The sequence below is a fragment of the Camelus dromedarius genome, chromosome 3 (genome assembly GCF_036321535.1).
Source record: "Camelus dromedarius isolate mCamDro1 chromosome 3, mCamDro1.pat, whole genome shotgun sequence".
NCBI classification, from domain to species: domain Eukaryota; kingdom Metazoa; phylum Chordata; class Mammalia; order Artiodactyla; family Camelidae; genus Camelus; species Camelus dromedarius.
In genome coordinates, this window is record NC_087438.1 from 59,177,341 (window position 1) to 59,198,784 (window position 21,444).

Below are 21,444 nucleotides of genomic sequence, written 5' to 3' on the forward strand. Positions count from 1 at the left end.
AAGACCTTCGGATTGTTTGGAACTTAGTTTTGTCAGGGCAGATGCCTTTACCTTTTATATGGTTTCCTCTTCTTTGGTAGTGCTACAGCAGATAATTATAATCAAGCAGCCCAGGACCATGAGAATTAAATTGTCCTGAATGATAATGTTTGATTTTTGCCCACTCTGAAAGGACAAGGATGTAAGGCCAAAGGGGAAATTTTTCTTTCTTTCATCCATCCTTGATGAGTGGATTTTTTAAATAATAATTTAAACATAACAAATTTTAAGGTGACTTTCTTTTTCGTGGCTTAATTCTACATTCTATTTTAGGGAGAAGGAGCTGAAATCTCTGAGAGGTGTTGCACTCAATTATTTACATTGAACATAATGTTGGCTGAGTATCTAATATACACTAATCAGACACTCAATGTTATGGAGACATGTAGATAAATGTCGATGAACACGACACAGGCCTTAGAATTTGACCAAGGAGAAATGTGTGTAAGAAATTAATTACAAGCACATGTTTTAATGACACAATTGGGAACGATTTCACAGAGGAGTCATACTGAAGATGATCCCAGAAGACTGAATTTGGAGGGAACAAGAACATTTCACATAGAAGGAATAATTATGCGGAAGTACAGCAAGATGCAAGTTGGAAATGTTAAGTTCCGAGGTAGATATCTCAAAAACTCAAATTTGAAGTCAAAGTTCATCCATTTTTTTTCTCTCCTCCAGTCCTTTAAGAATTTATTAGGTTAGTGATATCACTTTAATCTGATGCATTGTTTAATTGCTTCAGTGATCAGACATAAATAGTCTTTTCACAGTATTTCTCCTCCACAACCTCTGGTGGCCGGAAAGGTACTAGCAGAGAAGTGACCTGACATTAGGAGCCCTGAATGGTGACAAACGGGTCGTTTTCTCCAAAACATGGGTGTTCATGAAAGAGCATGTTGTAAGATGCTTGAGCCCTATGGTCTAGGTGCTATTTCAAAACAGCATGGAATTGGTAATGACACCTAAGCTTCAGGGGACTAAAGCTTGGGGTTGAGAGAGGGGTTTTAATATAGCATCATATACCTGAGGCAGGGAGACAATGACGTGAAAGTTCCCTTGCAAATGATGATGCAGAGTAGTGAGGTTGTCATGGAGCCGCCCTTTATACAAGGAGACATTTTGGCATGGTGTGAGGTGGCTGAACATTTCTAAAAAGCATTAGGATTATGTTTTTTACTTTCCTTATGATAGTAATTTTACATGTAGGTAATCAAGGATCACTGAACAGCAAAGCATCTACTTCAGGTATCTGCATGCATTCATTCAAGATGATTCTATGGAGCAGACTCAGGCACTCAGGATACAAAAAAAGAAAAATGAAAAGGGGAAAAGGCCATAATTATTTCCCTTAAGGTGCTACCATTGTGAGATTGGGAAGAATATGTTAATGTGCCAAAGGGCCGGCTGAAGACTTTATGAACCATGCTCACTTTGGGGAGGTACCACAGTGGTGGGGATGGTTAAAGCTCAAGAGTAAGAGAAGTCATTCCAATTACACCCCGAATAGTCATTTGAAACCTCCCTCCTTTAGCATGGGTAAACCTTTTTTCTGGTAGAATACAGTTGTCTGGAAATCTTCAGTAGTCTGGAAGTCTCAGGATGCCATAGAAATCAGTGTCCACAAATAAGACTACAAAAATATTTCAATCTTTGGGACACTCAGATAGAGCCAAGAATCCACTGCCTACTCCTCCTATTTCAGCTGTACCCATTAAAGTAAGTCATCAGCATTAGTGTTCTCTTTAACGAGGCATTAATGAGCTGACATCTAATTTTACTATGTATCATAAGTAAATTATTCACTTGTACCAGAACGAAAAGGATGACCACGGCCACTGATCAGCCTCCATCCACAGGCTATGTGGAGGATTTTCACGGGAACTCCCGTTCTGGAATCACATTTTGAGAACCACTGCCCCATTCTACTTCATGCTGGTATCTTCTTGGAGGGTATATGCCTGGGATGGAGATATATATATATATATACACACACATACATACACACACATACAGATGGAAATTTCATGCTTCTAGTAGGGCCACAGATGGAAACTTGAATGTGCAACTTTCAGGAAAACTTCAGAAAAGCTTCAGGCTGATACGTTCACACTTTACTCACTAGATCGTCTGGAAATGATTTTTTGGTCAGAATAGGTTTGGGATTTGTTTTTGTTGTATTTTGAAGCGTAGGAAGTTTCTTTTCTTTTTCATCTGTGATGTTTAGAATTCCAGCCACATCTGCACACTTTTATCGGAGATGTTTAATCATTTTTTGGTTTACTTCTCAAGAAGCCTGAAATGAGGTTGGGTTTTATATGACTTTGACTGGTTAAATAAATATGCAATTGAGGGAAAGTCCACCTCATTTTTAATTTGCGTTTTCCTCAGAGAATGTATATTTACCAGTCTCTAGTCCCAAATTTTTGTCATCATTGCAGTGGTCTCTGGTTGGGCACATGCATAAACCATGCACACATACCCACACACACTCCCATCACACCCTTCCACACTATTACATAAAGTTTAGGAGTTTGTCATCCTAATTGCCACTGGTTGAAATTCTAATATCAAAAAAGAATGAAACAAATTGAGAAATCCTTACATCTTACTTCATCTAAGTACTCAGCAAGGGAGTTGCGCTAAAGTTGAAAAATGGTGGTGATATGGACTAGATTTCCTATCCAGCAGGGAGATTTATAGCATGAATAAGATGCCAAGAATTGAACCAGTAGGGTTCTGTGTATGATTGTTTTAAAAGGGGAAAAATGTTCTACAGGACTCATGAGCCATTATTTCAAATGCTTGTGTAAATATACTTTAGTTCATCATTACTTTTTCCAATTATGTTTATGTTCAGGTTGGAAGTACAGCCTCTGCTTCCTTGTTTGAAATGCCACCAACTGAACCAGCATTTTCATTAATACAAACAATGTTTACAGTGCCAGAAATGATGGTAGGAGTATAGGAGTCTCTTGAGTAATAATTATTATAATTTTGTATATAAAATTACATTCTTTTTATTTCTAAAAATATAATTTGCACACCTAAGTAGATTAGGAATTAAATCATAGTTTCTGAATAAAACACTATTTTATTTTTCAGCTCAGTTATACAATCACTAAATATTTGGACACATACCTATAGCTTTGTTTGTAACTAAAGTTTTATTCTTAAAAGATGATAAAGTATTTTAACTGCATTAAATATTTTAACTGCTTTAAATATGGTGTAGTGGTTAAGAGTAAGGACTTGGAGAAAACAGCCTGAGTTTGAATCGTAGCTTCACTGGTTAATTATCTCCATGACCTTGGAAAGCTGCCAGCTCTCTCTATGCCAGTTTCCTCATCTATAAAATGGGGGTAGGAATAGATCTTGTTTCAGAGGTGTGTTGCAAAGATTAAATTAGTAAACATTCGTTAGAACAGTGAAATTAAAGTGCTTCCTCCTGCTAATATGGCATTTCACAATTGTAAACAGGGTTTCAAGAAGGAATAAAATGAGAAATATGCAAGGTATGGCACAACCAAACAGAAAGAAGCCTTTACAAGCACTAGGCTGTAAAGGACACCTTTACATCTTTGGCTCATTCCAGGAACCAGGATAGGATCTGTAAATATTATTGAGTCTTCCAGACCCAGGCATCCTTCCTTAATAATACCTGAAGACAATGTTTTAAAATATTTAAAGATCATCAAAAAGCTAATCAAGAATAATTGAGTGTGGAATTAACTGACTTTCTGCTTTACTGTCCCAGGTTCTCTAGTTTTCAAAGTTGATATATTGGGCATGTGACTCTCCTTCCTACGTTTAGCTTGTGACTCATTTCATCATTCTTTCTGATCTAATGTAGTTCAAACTTGGCTCATTATTATCTTCCTTCTTTGTCAACTATTCCTTGCTGCTCTTTCTGCTGCTCACCCTAATTCCACCTTTCCCAAACTCAAATTGAATTTTTAAAAGGAATATATGTTATCCCACTTCACTTGGTTGCTTACATCCAGCTGTCTCACTTCTAGACAGCATAAGAGACATACTGTGTGTCAGTGGAATGAATGATGGTTACCGCCCTGCTAGTTCTCAGTGCTAACAATGCTAGTTGATTTCTCACCAGTACCTCTAAATCAAAGCAGGTAAGAATGGTTTTGTGGTACAATAAACTACTTTAAAGATATTGGTCTGTTCCTACTGCTTGAAGTCACAGGTTTGAAGAACAGAGAACCATATATCTTTGGATCTGAACTGGTGACCTAGACATGAGTTCCAGCACCTGTTAAATACCCCAGGGCTATTCTAGCTCGTAAAGTGATTACTCACTACTCGCTTGAGAGCAGACATTAAGGAAGAGAAAAAGGACACGCTGAAAACCAAGCTTGAACTAAGGACCTTTAGAAAATCACTCTAATACTTGACCAACTATGCTCAGTGGGAAGACTTGCTTTATTGAATCCATGCTTTATCAGAATCCCTTCTCAGAAGACACCTTGTTTGAAAAAGAAAAAATCTTTGTTCACCAGAAAGCACTTTAGATAGTGGAAGGAAGAAGGACTAGAGATGGTAATTATTCCATGTCCTCATCCCTACCTTTGTCCTTTTTCACTGAAATTTAAGCACAGCAGCATGGAGAGCAGAATGTGGCAACGTGGTAGAAGGAACTCTACTAGGCGATGGGGTCAGGGTGTGAGTCTAAGGTCTGTTACTTGGGAAAAACCATTTCTCTGCTTAACTTTCAACATCTATTTTTATAAGAAGGTCATAATATGTACCTCACAGAAATGGGGTGAAAATTAAATGAGATCTTTATATGCTGCAATGGTAATATTAGACATTATTATTGTTTTTTACTAGGAATAAATAATGTTGATGTTATAGATCTGAATAATTAAGTTCCCAAAACCAAACTAGAGATATGATTTTCTCGACTTTTGGGTCCCAGAAATTCATAATCTGCTCGTCTTCTGGGATGCAGTATGTGGAACGCACAGAGCTCAAACATTAGAATCTGAGAGATCTGAAGGCAAACTTCAGTTAAGGCACTTTGAATTCACTTATTCATCAATGCCAGTCAAGTCTCTGACCCTTGGCTTTCCTTTCTGTAATATGGGGCTTATAACCCTCATTTTGCAGAGTTGTGGAGAGGATTAGCAATGATGTATGATGGCGCCCAGCACAGGGAATCATTCACAGTAAACAACCGTTATATTAGAGGATATTTTTTGTTTTCTGCTTTTTTTACACCTTCATATTATCATCCATAAATGGGGTGCTTTGGCTCACAATTGCTTTATAGGTCCTCAAGCATTGTGCATAATGAATAGTAAATACTGACAAGATTGTACCTTAAAAAGATGAGTCATTTGAACTGATAAATCATTACATTTTAATACAGTGGGTTCAGAAATTCTTTTCTGTTCAGATATCCTGGAAAATCTTTAGCAACTCAAGTTTCTGAGGAATATAAACCCTGATAAGACACGGTTACTGTCTTCAGAAAGCTTGTCTTAGGTAGGAGGCATTTCTTTCGTTAATATCTGTGTCCAACCAAATGTTGTCTTTGTAGGTGATGGGACTATGAAATAAGAAAAAGAAGAGTGCTTTCAAAGATTAGACAGCAGTCTTTGAAGTCATCCTTCCGTCAAAGGGGTTGAGTGATGGGGAAGTGGGTTGTGGGGGGGAGGGGATTAAAGTCTGTTAACTGCATTCTATATGTCAGGCACAGTACTAGGCAATTCACATTCTTTGTTTTGATTAATTCTAAAAGCAATCCTATGAGATGGGTTGCAAAATGTTGACTTTATGGTTGAACACAATTGGTAATCTCAGAGAGGTGAAACAGCCTTATCTAAGATCACACCCACAGTGAGCACTGAAGATGGGATTTCAGTCTTTAACACAGGGAGTGGAATTAGAAAGTGGGTTTTGTTCAACTTAATAGAAAAAATTTAACCTGAGTATCTTATCTTCTCCAAAAATTTCTTATTTTCCCTCCTGAATTTTCTCCTCCCCTTCTCTGCCAGGCCCAACAATGAATTCAGTTCTGGATTTTGGAGCCCTCTGATCAAGGCTAGAGCCGTCTTTCTGTGCACATAAGCCAGAGGGCTTATCCTATTTTTTAACCTGCATTCTTATAGCAAGAAGAACTGAGAGCTATTTCAGATGTGCTAGTATTTAGCATCCATATGAAAGGAAACTCACCCGACATTAATTTCATTGTAGAAATATGGTACAGCATACCCCACAATTAAGATATATGACTCAATCATTTATCCTTTTATTTGACAAATACTACTGATTATTGCTCCCACTCCCTCAATAAGTCATAAAACTTTAAAAAGCAGTTTTAGGTAATCAGTATAGCCAGCCACAAGTATCAAATTAACGTGGCTTAGCAGAAAGGATTTTTCCCCCTTATGTATCAACAAATCTGAGGATGGATAACCTGGGATAGGTAAAGAAGAAGGATGAAAGCATGAAGAGATCAGGAGTCTTTTTCCTTTTTCTCTTCTTTCCATTTTTCCTTCCTTCCTTCCTGTCTCTCTTTCTCTCTTTCTTTTTCTCTCTTTCTTTCTTTCTTTCTTTCTTTCTTTCTTTCTTTCTTTCTTTCTTTCTTTCTTTCTTTCTTTCTTTCTTTCTTTTTTTCTTGTGGTTAGAACACTTAACATGAAATCTACCCTCATAACTAGAGATCTGCTGTACAACTGAGTCTATCTCTTAAAAAAAAATTCTGCTAAGCCCCAGCTACCAATTTCATCTTACATCTCCTTGGTCAGAATCTATCACATGGTTACTCCTAGGAGCAAGGAGAGTTGTGTTGTGGTCTGGATTATAAAAATTGGAAGAAAAATTAAAATTTTACCAGTGAGACAGAAAGAAGTCTTTTTAGAATATCAAGAATTTTAGTTTTCCAGCCTCCATAATTAAGACAAGCAATGCAAAAAAAGGGCTGTGAATGGCTTTGACAAGGAAGCCATCAGCTCATCCATGATGTTAGCCATAGGGAGCTACCGGTCCTGCCTGCACTGTGTTTGATGCCACAAAGGACATCCTGGTTTTACTACTTATTATGAATCACGTTTAATTTTCTTGACGTCTGTCAAGCTTAGTTTCTCTATTTATAAAACAGAAATAATTATAGTGCTTATTTTAAAGTATTCTAATGACCATTTTGTAAGGTGGTTAATTTTTAAAAAGTGCTTAACAGTGTGCCTGGCACATAGTAAACTTTAATAAATACGTGTAACTATAACATATAATCATTGATGTTCACAAAGCATAACACTCATCCTTCGCCTTGACCAGAGTGAGCCTTTTTACATTGTCTGCATATTGCGTTTAGTTTTTCACTTTGTTTTCTTATTTTTTTGTCCTAGGAATACCCTTCCTGAGCTCTGGATGTGTCCTCCGAGAAGGTACCCATGACATGGACCACACTGGGCACCAACTCAGATATTGGGGGGAGAGTCCATGACTGCTGAGTGCGGACCTGCTGATCACCAAGCCCCTTGAAGCAGAGCTGCTGGGCTGGGGGCTGGTGCTGCCTGGAAGCGCTGAGAGATGCCACGCCAATCCACAGCAAGGTCTTTATTGTTGGAACTCTTGTGTAATGACATCTTTATTCATGTGAAAATACAGGATGAATTTCAACTATATGATATTGTTTATGCTCATCAGAAATGTTATTTGTCTTTACAAAGCCTGGTTTCAATGAACCGGCTATGTAATGGATATTAAATAAACATGGAATTTTACATGTTCATAATATTTGGTTTCTTGTTGTGATTTTGATGAACTATACTTTCAAGCACTGTCAGTTCATCCTTATTTACAAACGAAATGTTTGCTTGTAGCAGAGTGATGTAGTGACTTGCTTTATTTAAAGATAAGTCAACTTTTCTATTCAATGTTTAATGTGAAACTGACTCAAAATGTTCTTTTAGGCCATATTTACATTTCTCTCTGTATAACATGCATTATACTATTTTAACGTAATGCTGTGAGCTATATAAACCAAAGACACTCTAATTCTGTTTTTAATGTATTTTTTCAAGATAAATAATTTATAATGCACTAATAAAAGTAAGGAGCTCATATTGAAAGACTTATATTATATGACCTACTGAAAATGATCTATGGAAACTGACTCTCTTAAAAGTAATTTTATGAAATTATTTTGTATAAAATTGACTTCCTTATATGAATTCTTGAAAACAAATATGAAACAAAAAGAACTTGAAATCTCCCTCTTCATCCTATGCACTGAAGAGAAAAGTAATCAAATACTTCCTAACTTTATGATTTTGGGGTTTCTTAGAAAAAGAAACCAGATGAATAGTAACCATTTTAGTTGCACATATCAGCTCTGGCCACCAATTTAAAATAAAAATCCTTTTCAAAGTAAATCTATTCTTTTCACATCTTTAAAGTAATATAGTTGTATTTGTGAAATGTTTTTATCTTGCCATCCAGGGGAAGAAATGTCATTGATTTTTATTTTTTTAATTCAGAAGGCTGAAAATAAATAACCCTAAGCCCGTGTTCCTTCATCCTGCAGCCTCTCTTCGTAACAGGCACCATGTAAGTACTCATATGCATCACATGAGGTAAGCAAAGCTATGGAAGGGCAAATAAATATTCCAAGCATTAAGGTTCCTTTAACCTTGAAAGAGCTTATTTAAAATGGGTACCCATGGCATTCCATGACCAGCTGACGGTTATCGTGTACATATCCGTGTATTCAACACTCTGCCGCTTTGGGGAGGTACCAGGAATATTGTGGGGAAGGGAAAGCTGACCAGCGTTCGGAGAGGGTTTCAAATAACAAGGTGATGGTGTCTTTATACCTAGTGTCTGGTCTTTAGTTTTGAAAGTGAGGTGGTGGTGGAAAGAGGGGAAGAGAAACGAGGAGAGAATTTGGGAACGTGAAAAGAAGAGATGAAGGAGTCGAGGAAGTCTAGGAATTTTAGTGTTGAAGTGCTAATGGCTATGATCATGCTTCAGAGCATCCTAGCACCAGCCTGCAAGGAGCTGCAAGATTATTTAAGAGAGTTAGAGCTTTGGGTTCATTAAAAAATGATTTTCTATGCCATTTCTTGGATTGGGCTACTTTTGTGGGTGACTAACCTCACCCATTCCTAGGATTCTTTCCTTTTGACTAGTTTCATTTTTCAGGCAGTGCCCTTTCCCTGACCTCGGCCCCAAACTCCGGGTCACCTTGCCGTAGCCTTGGTGTAGTGCTGAATAGAAGGCTTACCAGATTGTTGGCACCGGATAAGTGGTACTGAGCACAATCGTCCTCTTTCATGAGCGGGAGGGAAGTTGCCTTTCCTAGGGTTCAGAGATCTGGGCTGACTTACGCCTCCTTTTCATTTTGTTGTCCAGTGTTTTTCCCTCTGGCCAGATCTGCAAACTGGTTGCCTTGCAGGAAGGTGACATGCACCACTGATGCAAAAAGGAAAAAAAATAGACTTGGCATCGGCACAACATTCAACGGTACTTCCAGTTTCATTTTATGATGAAATAGGTCAATTATTTGCCCCAAATGATTAAAAAGTTTCACTGCTTAATCTCATATCTTTACATTCCTATGTTGTTACTTAATTATACTCCCCTTCTGAGTGGAATCATTATCTGAACACCTAGCTTTGCCAGTTTTCCAATCTACCCCCCAGATTATCTTCAGAAAGAACTCCCTCGTCCTCAAAATGAAAACAACCTGTATCTCCCAAGTTTTTAAACAGTGAAAAAATAACTGTTTGAGTGTACCTCAGTCAGAGACTCTAAATAACCTCAATCATCAGCCGCCATGTCGCCAGATAGCTGTGGCCACACCGGCAGGATGGTCACTTCTGATGTTCTAGACTGTTCTGCTCCTCTTCTTCTTTTGTTTTTTTTTTTTTAGGAAGAAACCTAATGGATCCTAGTGCTGAGATTCAAGGGCTACAGTGGATGGCAAATTCTGACATGTCACATTGAAATGCAAGGCCAGTGCACCAGCCTGTCTCTTTTGAATAAATCAACATGGCAATATTGACAATTTTCCAGACTGCCTGTCTATATTCTGTATTTTCTCTCATTCTAAGGATGTCAGCACTAAAGAAGGACAAAAAAGAAGAAAAAGAAAAAAGAAGGCTCTCAACAGCTAATGGGAAACATCAAGCTAATCTCTCATCATGGCATCCAACTACGTCAGTTCTTGGAAAACTAGTGCTTCAAATTATTTTTTAAATGAATAGACTCATGTCTTATGTTTGGACATTTAATTAGGCTTCAGGGGGAAAGAAGACGGAAGTTTTTAATACCATTTTGCTATGTAAAATACTCATGAATGTTTCCACCGTAGTAGGTAATTCTCTATCAAATGTACTTGTGATTCCAAGTGGCCTGACCGTGGTGCCTCAGGACGCAACCATCAGTCAACGCTCGCTCTGTGCGCAGGACGCATTGTGCCCTGCACGCTCTAAAGCAATCAAACGAGTCTGCAAATGTTCTTCAAAGAATACATCTAGAATGTTACTTCGTTAAACATCTCCTCGGCATTCATTCTATTTTCCACTTTGAATTGCTGCATTTAGTTTTGTAATGACCTTCTATAGCAAGGAGGTTTTATTAACTCTTTGATCTTCTAGCTTTGGGATGAAAACAAAGAAAATATAAATGAGCACTTTGTACACTGTCTCATAGAGGAGGCCAGAAGAAAAAAGGAAATATGTTTTCATCTAACAGATTGGTCTGTGTGGAGACTTTCAGCCCTTCCTGTTCTTTTCTCCCTTTAAGCAAAAAGCTTATCAGTGTTGTACATGTGTTTGTTTTAATGTCTGAATAACTAGATCTTTGTATCTCTCTTCTCTCTAGCGCCCAGAGCCGAGAGGAGGGTCACATATCTCTTTGTGGATTTTCTTTTTTAAGGCATCCTTCATCCTCGGTTTTCTCTAACACTAAGTGCAATTCTTGGGAAATCTACCATTGTCTTTATGGGACGAAGGCAGTCCTGCTCTGTTTCCAAGTGCTCCTTTGTGTGGGTCTCCCTGAGTGGGGAAGGGGAGGGGATTGGTGGTCAGGTAGCTGCCTAATACTGTGATGGGGAAAAGATTGGGAACCTGGCCTCTGAATCCCAGTTCTGTACTTCAGTGTAACTGTGTCTGTATATTACAGAGTGAAACCTCAGAATGTATTTATCTTGCTCCTAAAGTCCTAAACCCATGGCATTATTAATATATAGATAAGGCACTGCCTTTCACATTGGCTGGCTGTATTTTTATTTTTCGTCATTATACTTTTTTGTATTTTTATTAAGCAAGCCTTTGGTTTGCTTCCTTTTACATACTCATACTCATCTGAGTCTATGTTTTTGGTCTTTATCACAAGTTTGGAGGCAAACTTTAGGTAAAATATTATAGATGTCAGCATTTTATGGTCAAAATTAAATCCTAAGAGTGGAAATAGTTACTAATCAGAACAATTTTTCTTTTCCCAATCTAATAATCAGCCATTTATTATATCACACACACTTACACACTTTCTTTAGCATCTTGAAATTTGAAACTCTTATTTGTTGTTAAATTTAAAGCCACCTAAACTAAGAGCCTGGGGACTTTCTGGATTTGCTCAATCTAGACTCTAGAATAACAGATGATCTAGTTGGGTGCTGATAAGGTTAACTGGTCCTTTTGTAATGCCTTACATTTATTGGAAGTGAAAAGCCCTTTTTTAAAAATCTCAAAAATGTTTCATTTTGTTTTGGCTAGGTTTTTCTTATTTACCTGCCTCATGTACCATTAATCGTTATATAACTGATGTGTTGAAAGCAATAAACTGTATCATTCACCAGCCTTTACTTTAGAGATTAAAAAAAAAAAAAAAGAGTGATAGTTTACCTAGGTGATTTGCCCAGGTAAAACAGGTCCATCATTAGAACCCACGCTTTTTATTTTCCTGTCTGTTTTAAGTTGCTTTTCTGGGTCAGACAAAGGATGGAGAAAATGATCAACTATTGAAATGGGAGACATTCAGCTTTTCATCCTTGATGTTCTCTCAAGCAAAAGTCTCACCTGTAAGAGGAGTGCCAACCAGCTTGCTCAATCCCTTTTTGCATCCTCACTTGGTGCCTTTTAATTGTTTCCCTTTTTGGAGAACATTCCTTCCTCACCTTAGCAATCCTTTATATTGTTTTCTGTTTATTTGTCTTATCATACTTTAAATTATAACTTCCCTAAGAAGAAGCTTGCTTATGCTCTAGAATATGTTCTAAAAATACTTTGCAATGGTACTAATAACAATAAATTGCTGAAAACTGTGAGACTGCTTCTATTGGGAAATTTGTATTTATAGATAAATTACTGACTTTAAAAGGTTGTCATTCTGGCAGTTGTGATCAGAAAATAGTGTAAATTTACATACACATTAGGAATATTTCTAAACATTCTATTGAAATACCTTTCTATAACAAAACAAGTAACAGAGCAATCAATACGTGAGATGCTTTAACCCTGGGTACAGAGCAAGATGACAAGCGAAGGGAATATAGCAATTACTGAATGAAAATTATATATAGTTATTTATATATATATAATATATATATGAAATGCTGAAATTTGAAACCTTGAAATACTAATTGTTTTAAATGGTTCCAGAGAGGTCAGAAGAGATTTGGAGAAAATAATCAAATTACTTACAAAATTCTTTTCTATTTTTACTTTTTGGTGGCCAATTAAAAAAATAGTTCAAAATGGTAAGGCATTTATTCAGAGGCTGATAGCGTTTTAAACCTATTTGATACTGTCTTACAGTTCTTCCAAAAATCTTAAAGTAGGTAATCACACAATGATATTGTGGTGGGTGTACATAAGATATGCTATTAAACAGCCGAAGAGAAAAGTACTTTATCATAGACAATTACTTATTTAGATTGTTCATCCATGTTACTACATCCAAGAGTCAATTTGTTTTTCTACTTTGCAGAATGGTGGGAAGAAAAGGATTTCAGGATCAAGGGCTCTTGAAGATGGAGGGCATTGTTAGCTATCTCTGGCTGTGTAACAAATTTCTCCAAACTTAGCAGGAGTTCAGACATGGTGTAGATGGTGGTTCTGACTCCAGGTCTGTCAAGCCTGAGGAGCTCCTTGGAATGTGGATCTCATCATAGGACTGCTTGAGTGTCCACACAATGTAAGAGCTAACTTTTTCCACAGCAAGTGATACAAAAGAATGGGATAGAAGCTTCAGTGTCTCTGACCTAGACTTAGAACTTACATTCTGTCATCTCCACAATATAGGCAGACCTCATTTTATTATCCTTCACTTTATTGCTTTTTTTTTTCCCCCACAAATTGAAGGTTTGTGCAATCCTGCATTGTTGGATGATGGTTAGCATTTTTTAGCAATTAAGTATTTGTAAATTAAGGTATATACATTGGTTTTTTAGACACAATGCTATTGCACACTTAATAGACTACAGTATAGCAAACATATAACTTTTACATGCCCTAGGAAACCAAAAAAAGCCATGTGACTCACTTTATTGATGTGTTCACTTTATTGCGGTCATCTGGAACCAAACCTGCAATATCCCTGAGGTATGCCTGTATCCTATTTGCTATACAGGTCAACTCTATTCGTCATATGAGGAACTAACATAAGGGCGTAAATACCAGGAGACAAGGATCATTGGAGGCCATCTTGGAGGCTGGCTACCACAGTGGAAGAGCCCTTGTCAAGGTGTAACTCAGGGATTGTAACTCCAAAGGCTATTCTGCTATAATGGATTTGCTGTCGGTTGATTTAGTGTTCCCATTTCAGAAACACAATCTAATGCATCCTATCTGCATCTACTCAATGGGATATAGTGAATAAACATATTTCAGTAATACACAAAAAATGATTGAGACAGCTCATGAGCTACTATTGGCTTACAAAAGATATTCTACCCCAATATTCCATAGTGTTTTATTATTATCTGCAAAAAATTAGAAATAATTGAAAAGATTAAATTTCTGACATCTCAATAAATCTTTTTTTAAGTATACTATTTTTATATCAGGTAAATGTCAAGATATTATAACCCAAAAAAGTTAAATTATAATTTTTCTAAAAGTAAAATCTGAAAAAAATTAAGAACAACAATTTCCCTTGTATAGCACTCACCATCAGCTGTAACTGTATACTTTTGGAATAATTATTTCCTTAGATTATTCTGCAAAGATTGATAATCATTATTTTGATTTTATTCCTTTTCTCATGTCTTTAAAATTGGAAATATTTCTTGATTTTCATTATAATGCCAAATGTACTATATACTATAAGAATTCTAATTTGAAGAAAATTTAAAGTTTTTATTATCCCGTTAGAAAGACAAATATAATGAAGTATTTCAATTACAAAGTTTAGTGAAGACATTACTTCCTCTCTCATTTGAAATTGAATTAACATTTTAAAATTCATGTTGAATTCAAGCTGAAGAAAACATCTAGCATGATGGTGGCAAGACCATAACCATCTAAATGGTACCTACCTTCCTTTCTTCTCCTCCAGAAATGTACCCAACTGGCTGTCCTAGTTTGCTGATGGGTCTCATTTCAAAAGTGTTTTTCTAGTTTGGTTTGTTTATATTCTGCAATATATTTCCCCATAGAAATAATGTTAAACATAGTAATGAGTTAACTAAATTAGTCCTCAGAAGCTTTCTTAACCATAGAATTCCTCAAATTAGTATTCTCCAGCTACAGAATTTAATCCTTGTGTGTGGGAAAACCCAAAGATGGGGCTTGCTGGAAGTCCAGGCTGCAGCCTCTTGTGATTTGATTGGAAGAAAAAAAAAAAATGTGGTCTTAAGCTTTTTCCTTTTGTTTGCTTCCTGGTGACCTAGATTTTCTACTTTTTCTACTACTGTTCTCTTAGCTTCTGTCTAGGGTTTATCTTCTTCTTTGTTTCATAATAGACCTAGAACTTACTTCTTAATATTAATAAGTAACAATAATCACAATAACTACAACAGTCATAATAAATAGCTAACACTTAATGAGTGCTACTACAAATTAGATGCTGATCCCAGCATTTTGTGTGTATCATCTCTTTTAATCCTACAACAACCCTAGATGTAAGGCATTAATATTATCCCCATTTTATAGATGAGATTACTGAGAAATATAGAAGTTGAATAACCTGCTTAGAATCATGTAGCTGGGATAAGAATTTAAGCTTAGGAAGTTTGACTCTGGATCTTATCTCTTGTTAACTATGAGACGATAGATAGATAGATAAACAGACACACCCTGATGCAGCTGTCAACCATCGCTGGAGAGGGTGAAAAGGAGGCTTTGGGGTTCTGAGTTTGCTAGGTGGGGAGGGAGACCAGCATTAGGATACTGGTGGGCAGTGTGAGGAGCAAAGAAGAGGTTAGGAAGACAGAAAAACACCAAGTGGCACATATTTGCTTCTGTCCTTTCAAAAAATAATTGACACAACGTATAAAGCGAAATATGTTGCCGTGATGTTTTACATAGGATTTAACTCAGTGAAAATTCCTGAAGTCATTTAATGCTAATGTGTTGCTTCACTTCTGTAACCCATTGCTGATAGCTGGGAACAGAATCAAACATCGCCCACATCTCTCGAGCTAGTCACGAGTGTCTAGGAGACTAAGCTGTTCTCAGTCCCAGAAATTAGAAATCCTTTCTCCATTGTGCATTCTTACATCCTTGCCAAGAAAACAGATACATTTCCCCACTAGGAACTGAACACGGTCACCTCGGCCTGGGTTGTCAGGATCTAAAAAGGTAACAGACACTTGTCTACAGCAAGATGACAATAATGCTATTAAAGATTTCTAACATTTCTTTAAAAAGAAAAGACATAGTAACATGTGGAGACTTAATGAATATTTAACAAATATGAGATGGCAGCAGTTTGGTTTGCTAGTGCCAGCTAAATACATTTATTGAAAGAAAAAAATGAATGAATGAGGAAATAAATAATCATTCTGACAGTCAAGCAGTCAATTGGCTTCCTTTGCTAGACAGAAAAGCAGAAAGTTGCAACTGGGATAAAATCCAGAAGGCAGCCTGCTGGGGCACAGATAGGGGCTGGGCATGTCTTCATAGAAGGAGGCACTGAGGTTGGCCATCGCGGGGCAAGCTAGATATCTGTAACAAAGGTGAACGTTTTTGTAAAGACAAACATTGCAGTGAGAGTCTGGAATTCGGCGATTCGCTGCCGATTCTGAAATAAACTTGTGACGTTGGGAAAATTCTTTTTCTTCCTTGGGTCTGGTTTCCTCTACAAAATTAGGGAGTTGGAAAAAAAATCAACAATGGAGGGCCCACAATGCCTGAAATATTTACTATTTGGCTCTTTACAGGAAAAAGTTTGCCAACCCCAAATGTAAAATGTCTTATGGGATTAGGGCTCCTTGAAACACAAGTAAGGAAATAACAGGCCAGATGATTACTCTGGTTCCTTTCCCTGTGTCATTTACCCCTGCGCCAATTTGTGATGGGTGCTATCCTAGGCCCTGGGACATAAAAATATGAATCAGTCATAGCCTCTGCCCTCGAACTGGCCACAGCCCATGAGAAAGATAGATTTTTAAAAATAAGTGCAAAAAAGTGCTTCAGGCTACAGGATAGTGGCCCAGGTAGGGTTCAGAGGCAAGTACCTTCTGATTTAAGTGCTTAGCCCATGCGCTTTTCTGAGAACTGCTCACTCCCGGCCTTGTGTTAGGACTTGAGCTCACTAGATACGATCCCGGATTTTATGGAGCTTAAAACCTAGTGAGGAAGACGGACATCCTTTTAATTACAATAAAATCTGACAAGCATCTATGATAGAAACATATCAATAACCAATTTCTGACAAAACACTTAAGAGAAGTACTTTTCTACACAGATTTTGAGGATCAGGGAGGTTTTCCAGAACGAGGGTTACATCTAAATTAGAAACCTCAGGATTAGTAGGAATGAACTGAGCAAAACTGGCCGAGTGGCAGGGGTTGGGGCGCAGAGAAAGGAGTCCAGGTGAAAGCAGCAGACTGTGCAGAGGTTCTGAATTCTGTTCCTTCTGCTTAGGACACCTAGGCTGGTGTCTTCTCTAATGTCTACGTGGGCCTGTTCATTAAACCAGGAATCCAACAGGAAGAGTAGCTGCGGTGGGGAAAGATGATGGTTCGATCTTGAACATGTTGGGTTTAAACTGTGGACATTGAACTGGTTTTGTCAAGAAGACAGTTAACTATTTGGGTGTGAAACCCCAAAGGCTGGTCTGGACTGGAGAAGAAATTTGAGCTTAACCAACATAGATCATAAGTAAGAGTCTAAAAGTGCATGAGACAGCCCAGGTAGTGAACGTACAGAGAGAAAAAGAAAAGCCCAGGACAGAACCCCAAGAGAAAATTGATACAGAAAAGGAATCGGGGGAAATTTTTTTTTTTTTAATGTGAAGGAAAATCAGGAGAGGGCAATGTCACAGGTGCCAAACGAAGCAAAATTTCAGTGAGGAGGGTTGGTCGACTGTGTCAGATGCTGCCAAGTTGGTCAAATAAGGTGAGGGCTCAAGGTGTCGACTGGATTCAGCAGAAAGGAAGCTTTGGTCACCTTGATGAGAACAATTTTGAGAATCTGTGGGAACAAAAGCCAGATGGCAATAGTTCCAGTCAGCAGCAGCACAGAGGTGAGAACAGAAGCCACAAGTTCACGTGGCATCCAGGGAAACGACGGAGCAGAGGTGAGCACGGTTTTCAACCTCAGGATGAATTCAGGAAACAGAGTTGTTAAAAGGTCATCATTTTTTGATTCAAGATGAAAGTAACTTAACTGAATTCCATGAAAAATAATATGAATTCCTCCCTCCCAGGTTATCCACTTTATTGAACCAAAAATTATCATTGAGAAAACTGAAGATTTTCTTTCATTCATTAAATTATTATGCTCCAGGCACATTTGTGAAGGAACAACACAGAGACAACTTCCTAATCTTTTAACCTTTACATTTGTCCAGCACTTCAAAGTTCAAAAATACTTGTTCATTCTCAAAATCACATCCCCAGGAAAGCACTGTTATCATTATTTTGGAGATGAATGGGATGCCCCTTGTCACCACCAGCTCTCCGCATACTATGGCCATAGGACGTCCTCTAGGTCAGTGCTGGGCAGAGTAGGACAAGGGAGGTGGGGGGAACCACGTAAATGGGCGTGATACCAATTCTTGCTTTCAGAGCACGCTAACTCTCCCACCAATGGCTGGGTTTGGGTGATTCCTCACATCCAAAGATGACAGTCTGCTACAGAACTTAGCCCAAACCCAATATAGTGCCACATTTTGGGTAGCTCATTATTGGTGTGGAGTGAGAAACAAGTGGCTCAAGACAGAGAGAACCTAGAAGCAGCTAGAAGAAAAAGAGTCTGTGAAGGGGACTAAGAAACTGCCAGAGCTTTAGGAGGAAAATCAGGAAACACTGGTATCAGCTTCACTTGGAAGGGAGATTGGTTCCAAGAGGGAATTCTCCACTTAAGAACTTAAGTAAGGATGAAAGAACTTAAGTAAGATGAAGTTTGAAACATGTCCACTGGATTTTGCCAATAAAAGGTCATTGATGAACTTACCAAAGCATGTTCATTGGCCAAGGATAGTTGTTCAAGTTGTTGACTGAACAAGGATGCCAGGTTTCATTCTGCTCATACAATCATCCCCCAGAGGAGGGGATGCACTTTTCCTAATTGGGGCAAAGACATCAAAAGTGTTTGTGAAGAAACTGGTGGTCCAGTGAAGTGGAGGGGGCAAAGCCCTGTTACAGTGAGTTGAAGATTAAAAAGGGTGAGAGAAAGAGGGTACATTCTAGGGTCCAAGCTCAGTACTCCTGTTGGGCAACTTTAAATTGCCAGAAAGAAGGAATTTCACCATAGAGAGAAGAGGTGAATCAGAGGAGAGATATTAAAAGAACAAATGGAAAGAGAGGAAAGGGAGAAGGAACTGCTGTGAAATATGGGTTGTGGTTTTTATTGCTAATAAAACCTAGCTATTTATTCTGTTCATTCCTGTTTTTTGTAAAGCTCCACATAGTTTTGAAAGCTGTTTCACATTGCATTCAATCCTTAACATACCTTGGGAGATAGTTAATGCAGCACTGCAAGCCCTCTTCCACTCTTGAGGAAACTAAATATGCAAAAAGGTCGATTTTTAAGTATATTGTAATGGACCAAAGAATGGACCTTGCCTGCAAATTCAGGTGCCCATCATAATACTGCCACTTAGCAGCAGATTGCACCAAATCACTGAGCCTCCGTTTGCACAGCTGCTAAATGGAACACGCAATCTCTGCCTTGTAGAGCCATTAGATGAGACATACAAACACCTAAGACAGAGTAGAGCACAGACTAGCAACATCCATAAACTCCCTTTTCTCCTCTTCTTCACCCAGAACACATATTTAGGTTATCTGACTCCAGGTGGACAGTTAAAAAGTACATGGCTACTATGCTTATTCACTTGTTTGTTCATTTTCAAATCTGTGTAAGTTTTCATTTAATGATTATTCAAGAGACTTAACTTTGTAGAAATTAAGTTCCTCCTTGCTGTTTTTCATACAGAATCCCTCCATTATGTTATTATAATTTCAGAATACTTCTTTAAAATGATCAACCTTGTTTCCTGCAGAGGTACTGAGAGGGCTAATGGAGTTTTGTGGTTTTCAGGGAATGGAGAAGGAAGAATGCGTTACTTTTGTGTTAAACTACAGTAATATCAAGATGTAAGAATTGTTTCAGATTTTATGGCTAATATTTTATTGTGCATCGAATGCAATTCTGCTTGTATGATTGGAGAACATAAAAATCGGGAACAGGCCCAGGAAAAAAATCACCATGCATGTAATTCAGGAAATTGTCATTATAAGTTACAAACCCTTTGCAAAAGCAGTATGAATTTAACTTATATCATGATATCTATAGCATGTAACTCTCTATATATAAATATATAACATATATATACAAATATACATATATATATATATATATGCTGATCTGATGTTTTAGTGTTTTAAACAATGGTTGCTTATGGAGATGTATGCTGGTAACAAATACAGCATTTTAAAATGGATACTAGCATTGTATCTCCAAAATGAGAACAAATGCAATGAGAATATTTTCTCATTTTTTAATATTGCAGTGCTGCTGACATCATTATCCACTGGTCATGTTAATCTCAAAATGCACAGAGTATTTGTATGATCTGTATAATGCAAAAAGTATTGAAAGATGGGATAATGTACAGCTCCGTTTGGGTACTCAGTATCAGATTATTGTCCTGTGCATCTGCTTTAAAAAATCTGGTCTCGAAAACAGTACGCACTCTTCTTCCAATATTGTACCACACGGTGGACTACATGTGGCTGTGGAGAATTCTCTCTGAATCGCTGGCTCTGTGTAAAAATCCACTTGCAGCTACCCAATAAAACAAAACGGGAGACTTGTAAACAGCTGGTTTATATAGATTGTTCAAAAAAGCTTATGTTCTGATCCATAATATGTGTGGAATTTGTATTAGGTTTGGTGAAAGAAAAATGGAAGTTACTACAGCTGTGAGTTAAGAAATTAATTCCAGGGGAAAGAAATAATGTTTCCTTTCTTAAAAGATAGCAACAAAATGTGTTCTTGGTTTGGATGCGTTTCTTGATTTTGCGTTATTGGCTATGAAATACATCTGCTTGGGAGAGCAAGAGCGTTTACTAGGCAATTATGAACCTATTTCATAATGCTAATATGGAACTTCCCTATTAGTAATATTCTAGTTTATAAAGATAATTGACTACAGTGGAACTCATCAAGGTAGTAAAGAAAGATTTTACAGATTTGCAGAAATTCAGTGTTTGTGCGTGTGTGTGTTTAGTTCATATAGGTTAAGTGTCCATGAAAACTGGGTAATAATGTGAGAAGTCAGTCTTGTTTGGGGGGGATAGAATATTGTAGTTTTATATACAATAAACTCAGAAAGAATCTTGCTTGCTAACAAAATCAGTTATCCTATGGTTAAAATCATTATATTTCAGAAAATGTATTTGATTGGGTTTTATCTTCTGTCCATAAATTTCATCTTTGAATGGAGTTCCAGTACATCACGGTGTTTAACCACTGTTAACAGCTATTGTAGTTGAGCAGTCTCGATCCCTTTTCCTGTTAAAATTTTCTAACTCCTTCCTCTTTACTAAAAACTGAAATATTTTTAAAATACATGGTTTGATACAAGACTGGCATCAAAATATGGTTCCTAATAGTTCCCTTTGTTATTAGGAGATCATAGGAGTCTGTAACATTTTGCCAATTTCTCTTAAATTTAAAGCCCAACCCCAGTGCTTCTGCATTTAATATGCTGCTAGAGAAGGTTCTTGTACAAACTTTACATTTATTACTGAAAATGAAA

General features: G+C 37.4%; 1 long non-coding RNA gene across 1 annotated transcript in view; it reads left to right on the top strand.

Annotated features, from left to right (window-relative positions):
- Positions 1-7,607, top strand: part of LOC105099636 (uncharacterized) — a 42,972-nt gene extending 35,365 nt beyond the window's left edge. Inside the window, exon 3 of the long non-coding RNA XR_010380479.1 lies at positions 7,413-7,607. This is a non-coding gene — a long non-coding RNA (uncharacterized LOC105099636). The remainder of the gene's footprint in view (positions 1-7,412) is intronic.
- Positions 7,608-21,444: the final 13,837 nt, after the last annotated feature.